Source organism: Microtus pennsylvanicus, chromosome 8, assembly GCF_037038515.1.
Source record: "Microtus pennsylvanicus isolate mMicPen1 chromosome 8, mMicPen1.hap1, whole genome shotgun sequence".
In the NCBI taxonomy this organism is placed as follows: domain Eukaryota; kingdom Metazoa; phylum Chordata; class Mammalia; order Rodentia; family Cricetidae; genus Microtus; species Microtus pennsylvanicus.
Genome location: NC_134586.1, coordinates 55751880 through 55765953, shown reverse-complemented (window position 1 = coordinate 55765953; position 14074 = coordinate 55751880). Strand labels below are relative to the sequence as shown.

The window sequence follows — 14074 nt, the reverse complement described above, 5'->3', positions numbered from 1 at the left end:
GCATTTGCAGCCTTAAGAATGTAATGATGGCACTTCCTTCCAGGGTAGCTTTTCCATCCATGGCATGGAAACTTAGGAGCCGCTAAACTAAGCAAATGCTCAGGAGAATTTGTGCCCTGGAGTTAGGGGCTGTGAGACTTCAGCAAGCTGAGTGTTTCCTGGGAGTCTCCAAAGTGCTACTGTAAAATGGGATCATGACAGCCGTGTGACCGGTCCTGGAGGCCCTACTACTACAGTAGCTGAATAGCAGATGACATAGTTTGGATCACTGTTGCCAGTTATTACCTAAAGGGAGGGAGGCCAGGGCTGGGGCCAGTCTGTTCTAGCTGTGGTACCCCTCCTCCCTCCCTTCTTTCCCCTCTTGCCAGCACCCCCAGTGTGCCTGCAGAGCATCTGCCTTCATTATGGATACATTCAAAAGGGAGGGGAGGGAGAAAACATAAAAGTCAGAATGTAAAATTGTGCCTAGCAATCAGATCAGGGTTCAACCAAGGAGAAAAGAGGTGTGTGGACGGTGGGGAATCTTCTTGAGCTGGGGTCAGGGAAAGGAGGCCTCTCCTGGACCTCACCCAGTGGACTGTAAAGGCAGGAGCTGTCTGAGCAAAGAGCTTGTGCTAAGGCCCTGAGGCAGAAAGATGCTGGATGGATTTGACGGATGCTGACACAGCCATCATAGCTAAGAGGTGAAGATGAGAAACGTCCACTTCTCTCCCTGCACATTCGCCTTCTCCCCACTCTGAGTATCTCATGCTTTCTTGAGCAGGCAGCCTGTTTACCCAGTGTCAGTCAGGACTCTCAAACCCAGCTGAGCGTGTGTCTAAGGAAAGCTTTTTAATGCACACACCAGACTCACAGGGGGTCTTCACCCATCTAGGACTAGCGGACAGAAGGTGGTGCAGCCAGCACTGTGTCTGGCCTGAATCTTCACTTGCAAAGCTGTCTCCAGGGGAGGGGCACATGATAGGATGAGACTGTGAACCCTCCAGTTGGGGGTGGCAATTGCCAGGCTGACTCCATTTCTTCTTCTCATCCTCTCAGCCGCTCAGACCCACGAAAGCTAGGGGAAGATGGATGCTTCACTCTTGGGTTCTGTTATTTTATTACAGAGGAAATGGGTCTCAGAGACAGCGAGCAGCTTAAGGAAAGTTGCACAGCAAAGAGGGATAGAGGCCAGATGAAGAAGACCTCATTCCTCTGGTGGCTGGAGTGGGGTGGTTCCTTGGATGCAGCATAATAAGTGCTGAAGCAGCTGCGTGGCCAAAGTGCAGGGGACTCTAGAACTGGCCAGTCTTCCCATGGCCTGCCCACCCCGAGAAGAATGCTGTCATAGGAGGAATTCAGATCCATGTGGGCTTAACACATGGTAAACTGGCCCCACGTCTCTACTTGACTGAGTTGCACTACAGCTTATCAAAGTCAGAATACCACCACACCATCAGAAGGAGTCCTCCTTCTGTTTGGGATCCTATATCAGAAACAGGTTTAATTAACCACGGCCGCTTAGAGAGGTGGGGAGGGCACTAACACCGAGGCCAGGCGAGCCCACCAGTGTGCCCATGCTCCAGCAATCCCTTTCAGCCTTCTTAAAGAGGGGCTTCTTTTCCCACTCTCATGTCACAGATGAGTAAACTGAGGTAGCGAGGGAGAGATGGCTACCCTGAGTGTGCACTCTGTTCTGAAGTCCCCATCCTGGCCTTCCTCTTGTCTTCCCTTTGCGTGCGACATCCATTGCACACCTGTATCTTTTCTGGCCCTTTCTCCAGAGGTGCACACGTCTCGCCTGGACTGCATTTTAAAGCAGAGTGAGTGATAAAGACCTCCATGCTCAGAAACAGCTGCCAAGGCTTCGGGGCTTTGGCCAAGCATTGAGTGCAGCACACAGCAGTTCTTCTCACACGGCTCTGCCTGGCACTGAGTAGGTCTGGTCAGGTAAAGAAGGTTGACATTCCAGCTGGTCTCAAACTTGAGACCCCAGAGGTTTCTGAATTCAAAGAATGGACAGGGGGCAGGAGCATGAAATCACCAAGTGAGGGCCAGGCTGTTAAGTTTAACATCAGAGACGGGAAGCCCAAGGGCACAAGAGGGTTCAGAGTCACAGTTAGGAAGTGGTGCAGCAGACTGTACCTGTCCACTTTAACTGTGATCAGATGCCTGAGGTGGGAGAGGGTGGCAAGCAGCCTTGCCATGGCTGCCCCTGCCTATGGTCATGAGTACAGGTCCATCCACCAATGCACGGTTCAGGCTGGGGCTGACACAGAGCCCTCCATAGCCAGTCTCTGGGTACACCCCTGTCCCCATCTCATCCCTGCAGACTGGGTACAGAGCAGCTTCCAGGCCTTGTTCCAGAAACTTCTGATCTAGGACTTCCCCTCCATAGGCTGGAAAATTCCAATCTGCAGGGTGACAGGGACATTCAGGCAGAGTGTCTCTGTCTTCCAACCTGTGGCCATCTGTCCCCTAGGCAGGAGCATAACAGCATTTGGGAAGAGGGAGAGGCTGCTGGCACTTGACAAAGAGATATGCCAGTCTCAGTCATTCCAGGCAGGCAGCCATGCATCTCAGTTTTGGACCAACCTCACAGGGGTAGCAGCCCATCTCCTTTCCAGGTAGTCATAGGCCTAATTGCAGAGCTCCAATGTGTTCACCCCCTTAACTTGTACCAGTCCCCAAAACACAAATACTTCAAGCCCCAGTACTGTATTTCCCTTTTTCTGAAGCTTGACATTTTCAGTAAGCAAACTGCAAATTACAGAAATAATGTGAATATTTATTCTGAGACAGGGTCTCATTTGTACCTGTGGCTGGCCTAGAGCTTACTGTGTGTACTGGGCTGGCTTAGAATTCATAGAGATCTGCTTACCTCTGCCTCTCAGAATGCTGGGATTAAAGCTCTGCTTCACCAGGCCCATTGAAAATGACTTCATAAAGTAAGTATATTCCTCTCCCTGCCCCCACTCCCCTGCCCCACATCTTACCCCTCTTGCTCATCCCTGAAGAAGAAGAAATGGTTCTCATCTGTCTGGAGTGCATCCTTCCTGCACTCTTCCTATGTGTTCATGCATATATGCATATGTGCAAGAAATAGAAAGCACTGCATGGATTCTGAAAACGATACCATTCTATGACGTTAAAAATATTTAAAAATTTCTAAAAGGCCTAAAGATAAGCACTGTGAGCCATGACACACCAGCTGCCTGTAATGAGAAACCTCACTAGATAAACATGTCGGAAGTCTTGGGGTCATGCCTTGGAACATCCTCTCCCCAGCCCAGCTCCCAGGCTCCCATAAGTGCATGAATGATCCGTAGGGAACCTTTCTTACTCAGCTGTCCACACACAGGCATCCGAGCAGTGCAGCCGACCGTGCGTATTCAGAGCTGTACGTAAGTGGCCTCACACTGTGTCTTTTTCAGGAGCCAGCTCTCTGCTCAACACCACATTCAGAAGGCTAAATCACAGATTCTGCACCTCATAGGCTCGCCCATGCTGCAGTTGCCCATCACATGCCTCTCATATCATAGTCACGGCCAGCGTTCTGGATGTGGGGGACCCTGTGGGGAAGGCTGGGGTAGGGGGTCCATTGTCTATAGCCCCTCCCCTCCCTGCAGGGTGGCCGAGGATAAAGCAGTACCTGAGCAATTATATATGGAAATGTATGTGGGCTTCTGGAATCTCAGTAAACACTTCCTTCTGCAGCAAACAAAATATCATTGGGTACCCCATCGCCTGACTTGTGGGAGATCAGATTCCTACCCCAAGATAGTTAAGAAAGGGCACCCCTGAGAAGGAATTAACATCTGGGACCACAAGGATTGGCATCAGTTCCCCCCAGCCAGGCTTGCCTCAGAGTGTGCCAGGCTGGCTGTGTTGCATGACGCTTGCCATAGGCATACATGAAGAAGCCCAAGCTTCACTGGGGAGCCCAGGTTGGGGAGAAAAACATGTTGGTCAATGTCGCGCTGTATTGGATGCTGCGGCCTCCAAAAGGAATAAGTGAGCTTGCTGGGAGTCATCTGCCTGGGAGGTGGGGCGAATGAGAACAAGAGAGGGTGCTGCTGAATTCTGGGACCCTGAGCTGAGAGTGCAGAGTGATCTAGGACCAAATCTGAGATGCAGTGGCTCGAGGCTGGGAGTCCCTCAACCATCTCCCATACCTCATCTCTCATCAGGCAGTAAATCAGTGGTCAACACTTGGCACCACCTCTACCACCAGCTGGGGACTCTGGGCTGGGAAGTTCTCAGGTCTGAGCCAGGCTCTGCTCCCACTCACAGCTTGTGAGGTAGTGACTTCAAGCGTTGTTCAGGTCCCAGAAGCTCTGCTTCCTAAACTAAACTTGTCAAATGTCTTTCAATTTGAATGACTTTTCAATTTCCTTTTTTATAGACAGAGTCTTAGGTAAGTGAGGTTGGCCTCTAATACAGTAGAGATGTGGATAACTTTGGATTTCGGATCTTCCTGCCTCCACATCCCCAGTGCTTGGCTGATAGGCGTGCACCACTACACCTGGTTTATGAGGTGCTGAGGATCAAAACCAGGGCTTCCTGCATGTGTTTCCCAGCTACAGACAATGCACCTCATGTGTCAGCCAATCCCCTCAACTGACAGACATCCACATAAAGACTGCCACGGAATAAACTCGATCACTTTGTTCTCACACAGCCTGGGGAACTGGGTGCCAATCTTGGAAGCCTGGGCTGGTGTGAGGGTGCCAGGAAGGACTGATGCCTGGGTTGCCTACACTCCCAGCTAGGGTTCTCAACTCAGCACTCAGCAGCATCCACTCTTGTTCCCATCACCCCACCTCCCAGCAGCTCACTTATTCCCTCTGGAGGCTGCAGCATGCAGAACAGGGCAATACCGACCAATATGCTTTTCTTCCTAACTAGGGCTACCCAGTGCAGCTTGGGTTACCCAGAGCAGGACAAACCAACAGGGAGGTTAGGCAGATCAGAGAGAGCATAGAACACTGGGCTATATAAAGGGAGGGGGGAATCAATGAGTCAGGGCCCTAGGCCATAAGTGCCCCACCAGAGTCAACATGAAGTTGCCAGCTATCCTTCCTTTATCTGGATAGGACGAAGATGGCTCAGGCTTGCTTTGAGACACAACTAAGCAGGAACACATGAGTGAGAAAGGTCACACCCCTTCTGGGAGGAGGTGAATACTTTGGCTCCTCAGTCCTTTCTCCAGCCCTGTCTTGAGGGAACTGTGCAAGACCCTTAATTGTCCAGTTGGGAAAAGGGGGTGCTGGTGTGATGATGTCTGTGCATTTGGAGGCAGGGGTGATAAAGACACTCACTGACATCTTCCTGTATGGTAGAGACCATACACTCACCACGGTTCACACAGTCCCTGGCTGTCAGGACCTCCATACTGGAGGATGTGAGAGCACCAAGTATGGTATGGGGATGAGAAGAGAAAGAAGAGATATTATGGAGTAGAGGGAGAGTGAGAAGAAGAAAGGAGTAGGAGATAGGGCAGGATAGGACCTTGTGGGCTTCTGAGTGGGCAGTGCACTAATAGCTCTATGAAACAGTGGAGGTGCAGGGTGAGAGGAATGAAGGCTCCGTCTTTCAGGAGTGACGGACAAGTGCAAGATGAGGGACATGGAGGATTCCAGAAAGTCATGAGGGCCTTGCTAGAACCATGGGCCTAAGAAGGTGGGCGGGGGGAGGGGGCAAAAGAATAGGCCTAATTGAAGAATTGGACCTTGGAAGGGAAGGGAAGGAACAGAAGGGAAGTCACTTGAATGGAGGGAAGAAAAAATAGGCACCCTGGCCCCAGCTGTGGTGCTCCTGCCCTCTGAAGGCCTCTGCTAGACAGAAGGCACAAGCTCCCAGCCCTGAAAACCCCTTTTCCAGGGACATGTCACCTGTTCCCTTCTGCCAGGGTGACTCAGGCCCTGATTATCCTCACACATGCATGCCTCATCTTGCAGCCACCTGCCCAGCAGTATGGACAAGAGCAGAGTGGGTTCTTGGATGTCATCATAAACATCACTGCAGGATGCTGGCATAGGACCCTCCTTGGGGCATTCTCAGTGATGACTGCCAGTAAAGAGGAAGTTAGCGATGCCACAAAAATCTAGGTTGGAGGAACTTCTGGATAGTCAAATGATGAGACATGCCATAGTGAAAAGTTGCCATCTCTCAGTTATGATCACTAGGATTACTGGTCAGCAGCATCCCCTCTTTTTAAATGTTCTGCAGGGTCGGCAGGATGCAGCTCAGTGGCAGAGAACTTGCCTAGCATGGACTGGGCCCTGGTTTGAATCCTAAGTTCACCTCACTCTCCACCAATAAACAAACAAATAAATAAAAACAAACCAATTTTATATGAGAGCCACTCACAAGAAAAATGCATCATTACAAAAGCCTCCAGTCATCTAACAATAAGCCTATATACGAGCTTGTTTCCTTGGGGAGTAGATGGGGGCCTGAACAGGTTCAGAGGGAGCTGTGGGGTTGAAAATGACTTAACAGGTCTCTCTGAAAATCAGTTCTGATCCTTCTCACAGAGGGTCATAAAAAGACAGGAATTCAGATCCCAGCATCCATGTTGAGCATCTCACAACCACCTGTATCTCCAGCTCCATGAGATACAACACCCTCTTCTGGGCTTTGAGGGTATAACATTCAAGTATACATGCCCACACATAGACATGCACGCGCACATGCACAGAGGGAGGGAGGGAGGGAGGGAGAGAGAGAGAGAGAGAGAGAGAGAGAGAGAGAGAGAGAGAGAGAGAGAGAGAGAGAGAGAGAGAAATAAAAATAAAAATCTTGAACAAAAAGAACCAAATGAGTGAAAATGTACAGTGGGCCACTGAGAGCACAGTGACCTATGACAGAAGCTCAACAGTGTCTCCAGGGCATACGCAATAAGGTAGATGATGACAGGGCCACTGGGCAGGGCAAACAGTATAACCTGTGCACTGCACAATTGTATGGAGCAACTCTTAGCTGCTGATGCAACCAGTGTCCTAAAGCTATGCAGGCTGCATGGTCCTTTGCACAGAGAGTCTGTGTAACAGAATGATGGGCAATGAGCATGGTGCCTGAGGGCTCTGGGAACCTGACAAGCTACTGGATGCTCTGTCTGAGGCATGGATGATACCTCCTTTCCAAATTCTGACAGATTAAGGAAGGAGACTTATGGTGATTGGCAAGGATGGCACCTTCCACAAAGTTTATAGCCATTATGGCCTGATGGGCCATGGTCACTTGGTCTTTGTCTTTCAGGTGCCCAGAACAGGAGAAGCTCAGGTAGTTTTTGTGGAGTAAATATTCCCTGTTCCATCTCTACGCCAGGAATTGTTCCAGGAAAGCACACACTTTCCTATCTGAGTATGTCAGTGTCCCAGGTGAGTGGAAGGGCTGACCAAGATTTTGAGGGAAGCTCGGGTCCCAGCCTCATAAGAGGGACTTGATCCTTTCTGTTTAGGATTGTGATCCCAGTCCCTGGGACATGATGGATGAGAGAATGAGTAAATGAATGAGACCTGAGTTTCAAGTACCGTCTCACTTCTGTCTCCTCCAGAGTTGTGAATGCTATAAGGGCAGATCTCATGGGGTCTGTAGGGCAGTGAGCCTACAGTCTCCTGTAGCGGTAGTCCCCAGATCCTCAGCCAGGCCTCCACATCCTTTAGAATTCTGCTTCCCAACCTATGTTATTTCTCCTGGCATATTTGGGTACCTATCACATCAGAGGAAGCCATGTCCCAGCAACCAGTGAATTCCGTAGAGACACCAAGCTCAGATATGCCCTGCCCACTAGCACTTGGACACACTAGGCAGGTAGGTTGGAGCTTAGATGCACAGCACTCACACTGCCCTGACCACTAGCTCTGGACTGCATGTGAACACGTACTGGAATATGCTCATCGCAGAGAAACTCAGTGGTTATGCTAGAAGATAGCTCATTTGTGCCCCCTGGCTGACTTAAACTTTCTCTTCTCATGAGCTGTAGTGATCTCCAGAAACCCTGACCCAATCCCAAAGCCCCTTCATTTAATTCCTGCCATCCCCAAAGCTATCCCTCATCATTTACCATTTGGTCTCAGGTTCATTCAACACAGGTTCAGTTAGGTTGCCCTCCCACCTCTGCCCCAGCAGCTCCTCACCATCCTTCTCTGTATCACTGCCCATAGGCCTACTGTCATTCTCAACGGTGTTACCTTGGGCTGATGGGGACTGGAAGGCCATGTCTGAATTCACAGATTGGCTCCTAAGCTTCCCTCATGCCCAGCATGCATCTGGTCTTCACAGGACACTAGACAGATGAACAAACGCATGCCTCCTGTGACCCAGGCTGGAGTGAGGTCTGGGGCAGGCCCTGTTCTCTTACTATGTGCAGTGGCTCTTGCAGGCTCTGCATCCCTGGACTCAGTCACATTGGACATTTTCCCTAAAGACACTGCACCTGTGTAGAACAAGCCAGATTCCTGTCCTTACCCTAACTCACTAAGCAGAACAACCAATCACCCTAGATATTGCAAGATGTCTACAGCTTGCCCAGGCCTACGGTGCGGTGGAATGTGGGATTATTTACATGTGAGACTTGCAGGGCAGGGCTTTTTTTTTTAAATATTTATTTATTTATTATGTATACAATATTCTGTCAGTATGCCTGAAGGCCAGAAGAGGGCGCCAGACCTCTTTACAGATGGTTGTGAGCCACCTTGTGGTTGCCGGGAATTGAACTCAGGACCTTTGGAAGAGCAGGCAATGCTCTTAACCACTGAGCCATCTCTCCAGCCCCAGGGCAGGGCTTTTGATGTACAAAGGGGTCCACTTTGGATATCAAGAGATTAATGTTCTTGGTCTCATGCTTCTACCATAGACCCACCTACCCTTCCTCCTCCCTCCTTTCCTCCCGGCCTCCACAGATACTGCAGAAACAGGTCAGGGGTGTAGAGGCTCCTGCAAGCACACAGGAAAGTAGAGTTGCATCAGATGAGTCACTCCTGCTGGGCTGCAGCCTGGCCCTGTGGCCTCTCTGACTGCCCTGACCTGCTCTGTCCACTGCTGCCATTCCAAGCCTAGAACCTTGCTCTCTCCTCTAACCCAGGTGCTGTTGTTAGGTCCAGGACAGAGGTATGGGCAAGCAGAGGCAATTCCTGGGGGTCACATGCTCTGTGGGAACCTAGACTTTGTCACTCCCCTGGGGGCATTCTCTGAAGTTCAGTTCTACCATAAGGATGAGCAGGTAGGGCAGACAGGGCCAGGGGAATCCTGACTGGGTTACCCTGAAATAGGGTGGTTATTTTGTATTTTCTGCCTCCAGGAAGCCTTAAGGCTCAGAGACAAGGCAGAGATCATGGGAGCAAGTGCTGCTCTAGGGTCAAGCCACTCTGTACTATGCCACGTCAGAACAAGCTGCTTGGAAAGGGGCAGAGAGAGACAAAGAAAGCTGAGCAGCTGCAGAAGGGGCCTCAGAGGATCTTAGGTCTGTCCGTTCTCAAGAAAGCGCTGAGTGTTTTATACAGGCACCCCAGCAGAGGGCAGTATTTGGCTGCCTCAATATCACTGTGTGAAATCCCAAGACTGGTTCCACAGCAGCCAGACTCCAGGGGCTGGGTTCCTTCTCAGGCCTGCAGCCAGCCTCCCCCACGCCGAAGCTACTATGCCAAGCTACCCCTCTCTGATAATTTCATTGCCTTCTGCTACCTCTTGCTCCAGAGTCCCAGTGGGGCCTGTCATCCCTGGGATTATTGCAGCAAACCCCAGGCAATAAAAGGGCCTACATCAGCACTTTCAACCTTCCTAATGTGGTGACTCCCAACCATAAAATTATTTTGTCGCTACTTTGTAACTGCAGTTTTGCTACTGTTATGGATCATAAAGTAAATATCTGATATGTGACCCCTGTGAGGGTCTCGATCCACAGTTGAGAACTAATGGTCTAGATGGTCCCTAGGTGGGTAGTCAGAACTTCTGTCCTCACAACTCATAAGACTGGCAAGGCTTATGGACAGAGAAGACTGGAGGATTCCATTCCTGCTTGCCCATAGGCATCCAGTGGGTCCTTGGAGCTGGAAAGCCTATGCCCCATATGCACAAGGCAAGACCACAAAAAATGCTGCCAGGCTTTCTGCATTGGGACAAGAGGCTTCTTTCTGGACAGGTCTTATCCTGGGACCCATGACTGAGTGGAGACCTAGGAAGGCAAGGCTTCTTCAGGATGGCTCATAGGTGATGTAATTTCATCCAGCAGGTGGTATGTAGTATGTGGTCAAGGGCACCCAGGGAAGCATGGACACCTAGTGGTTCTGATATGAGCACTGAGGCCTGTATAGGCAGCCATGGCTGGAATCTCTGCCTGCACCCAGGCTCTAGTTGTGGCTGGATCCTCCAAAGGCATCCTTCCAGGCCCCTGATGCTTAGACACTTCCGTATCCAATACAGGAACTCAGCTGGGTTACCCTCTTGGTCCCAGGTGCCCCCCTGCAGGCTCAAGATGTGCCTGAGACCTATCCAGTCTATCTAAAGCTTCCATTCCCTCTGGGCTCAGTGACTGGTTCAGAGATGGGAGATGACCCAAGCCTAGCAAGTGAGAAGCAGCCCAAGAAGGATCTTTTGGATGCTGGACTTCAGAAGTTTGACTATGAAAGACAAGGGCCACCTTGTCATTAAGCTATAGACTTCCTGAGAATGAGGACAGGGAAGCAAGCAAGGATAGGACCCCAGATGGTGGCAACTGTGACATCATCTTTGATCCCATCAACTAACTCTGAAGACTCATGGACTGGACCGTTTACTCCTCTGGATAAAACTTCCAATGCTCTTTGGACTTAGACCAAGACTCTCACTGACACATGCAGGGACTATAAGCTAGAGAAGCTACCTCACAGCCCCACCCCTGCTCAGTGTGCTCACCTATCAACCCAAAGGGTTTGCTAGATGCAGAAATGGGAGGTGGAGTTCCTGGGCCTATTTCATTCCATTCCTACCTGAACATGATCATCCTAGTCCCAAATCATGTCTGGTTCAGCTTCTCCTGACCTGCCTTGTGATAGGCTTGGTCTGGGCACTTCCTATGAATGGTTCAGCAAGGAAGCATCCACTAGTGACCCACTGCACAGATGCAGAAACAAAGCCGAGGGGTTAGGAGTCTGATCACCTGCATACTGCCAGGCTGAGGGTCACTGGTGGTCAGATCCAGGTTGACTGGATGCCTCAACTGTAAACTCCTGGTCTTTTTTCTGTGGAGCCCCACGAGGCCTGTTTAGAAATGTGCTCTTCAGAGAGTACTGAACTTCTCTGGATCTAAACTGGGACTCTAGGGCAGCAGGAGATTGACGTTTAGCATCTAGCAGGCTTCTCAGCATCATCCATCAATACGGGGCTAAGCAGAGCATGTTTCTGAGGGCTGGCAGTGCTCATTACCTAGGGGTGATGGAGGTGTGTAGTTAGTTTGAGCCCAGGGCAGGATCTGCGGCCCACTTCCTCTGAGTGCTTGCCCTCCTTCTACACTTCATTCCTGGTTCACAGTGCTGAACAGCTATACCCTACAGAGAAGCATTGCCTGGAGGTTTCCTTAGGCAGGCCTGACTACTGCTGTACTGCTTCCCAGGAGCGGACCCTGCTGCAGTCCAGTTCTTGCTCTTCCTGCAATCCCCTGCTCCTGAGTACTATGTGTTTTGCTCTCTAATCACCATGAGCTCTTCAGGGGACTTGTAAGCAAGCTCCCGAAACTATCTAGACTTCCTGCGCCAGAACCCTTGGAATGAGCCTGGCTCTTTGGGAACACATCTCTGATGAACTATATTAGGGATGTGCTGACTTCTGGCTTGAGCAGCAGCAGAAGAGAAAGAAGGAGCTGAGGACATTCCTAAATGTTTCCTACTGGATGCACCCAGAACTATCTCCAGCTACAACCCCTTCCTGCTGGGTGCTCATCACTGCCTCGCCCCTCTTCACCGACACCTGGGGCTTTTTCCTTAGCCTTCCCCTTGGGTAGGCCTGGCGGGACACTGAGGATGCAATCACCAGCCTTTTAGGAACTGCTGCTGTGGAAAAGAGCTGGGATGTCCTCCCATGGAGGATGCTGAGCGAGACTCATGCTGGCAATTTGCAGCACAGGCAGATGTGGAGACAATGGGAGTCTGATTGGCAGGGCAGGAGGGGCTGCAGCTGCACTTGGAGGAGCTGAGAAGGTGGGGTGTCTGTAGCCCCAAAGGAAAAGTGCTGAACCAGCAGATCCAGCTCTGTTCCTAGTCGGTTTCCACTCCGGCTACCACTTCCCTGGACCTTCTGCTTCATGGACTACATCTGTGATGCCAGTTGTCATGAGGCAAAGCAATGGGCAGAAATGCTTGGAGCATCTCTGACTAGTGGGACCTGCCTAGTTGGGCTCAGCCTGCCATCATCACGTTTCCTTCTTATTTGTGCAGGCATCTGTTGAGCAGCAAGTATGTACCAACCTCCTGAGAGTGGGCTCAACCTCCAGACCCTATTTTCTTCTCATCCACGCAAACATTTATTGAGCACCAAGGTCTGACGTGGGCAATGGGAGACACCAAAATGGACTGCACCCAGGACCCCATCCCTCAGGATTTTGGCCTTAGATGTGGGAAAGGTGGTCTTTAAACGACCTCAAAGCAAGGGCAAGTGTGGAAGACCTGCTCATGAAGTTACCTTCTCCTTCACTTAGTCATTAAACAGAACTGACTACCATCACACTAGGTAACTGGCATAGATGCTCCCACTGGGGATTCAGTCTAGCAAGAATCCAGCCTGAAGGCAGGAGGCTGACTTACCACTGGGAAGACACAGCAGAGGAGGTGCTATGGGAGGTGGGTTTTAAAAGGTGCATAAAAGTTTCCTGGGAGTGGGAGCTAAGAAAGCATATTCCTAGGGGAAACAACCTATTCAAAGGCACAGCCACAGATATCTGAGAAGACTGCCCCAGCAAGGAGGAGCTGTTGGAGTCCTAGCCCCGTCACACTCCAGGACAGGCACAGGGCCAACAGATCCCCCTAAAAGAATTTCCTCTCCCATGCCAGGCAATGTCTTGTGATGCCCTCTATCCCCTGGAATGGCACCCTGAAGGCTGGCCCATAGAAACTACAATAAGACCAGGGCAAGGAAACTCACAGTTCATTAGTGTCTGGGGGCAGAGTTGAGTTCAAATCCATATCTCAGTTCATGGCTTGGGGCTGGCCTTGGCCTGGCTACCTGCTGTGCACCCCAGACCCAGCACAAGGCTCCTCTTCCATTTGACATCTGGCCAGCTGGAGACCCAATCTTCTCCTGGGAACTGGCCCAGACGTTCTGCATACCCGTCCCACTTCTAGGTCACGGGCCTAAGGAAACATCACTGGGCTTTGACGGCCCTTTATTTCTCTAGGCCCACTTTCTCTCCACTTCAGTAGCTGCCTGCAGAGCTGATGATTGATGAGGAAGAAGGAGGAGAGCATCCCCCGCCCCGGAATCGCTCTGGCTGTGCAGTCAACTTTAAACTGATGAATAACGCACAGACCCAACATTCATCACCCGCCGTTTGTCACTGGGAAGCTGGGCAAATCTGTTCTTTGTGTCCATCTACCCTAATGTCCTCCACACTATATATCCTGAAGAGGCTCAGTGTGTGGAGCTCCAAATCCATGCAGGCTCTGGAGACCGAAGCTGAGCAGCTCTAAGCTAACCCCAGAATGTCCTTCATGTCTACACTGACACAAGGTGGCTCATGGCCTCACTGCAACCTGTGTTGGGTGAGGACAATAAAGGGGGTTGCAGAGGACCCCAGAAATCTCTTCACTCACTCAATTCACATACCATGATGCACAGCCATCTTTCTGATCACTGAGGGCAGAATGGAGGATAAGACCAAATCCCTGACTATTCAGGGAGGTCGACTAGCAACAAGGAAGCAGGCAAGTTAAAATATAGTAAGAATTAAGCATTTGGCGTGGGGGGAGGGGAGCATAGTAGACAGGAAACTGACAGCACTATAAAGGAGATGCCACGGAAAGTGGGTTCCAAAAAATATAAAGTTAGACACTGGAAGATGTGAAGACTGTTCTTAAAAAAATATGAATAAACGCAAAGTCGGTGTGAGCTAGGAAGATGA

The 14074-nt window shown here is 50.6% G+C and overlaps 1 protein-coding gene across 5 annotated transcripts in view; it reads right to left on the bottom strand.

Moving 5' to 3' along the window:
- Nucleotides 1-14074, bottom strand: part of Iqsec1 (IQ motif and Sec7 domain ArfGEF 1) — a 327627-nt gene that overhangs the window by 148812 nt on the left and 164741 nt on the right. The window lies entirely within an intron of this gene.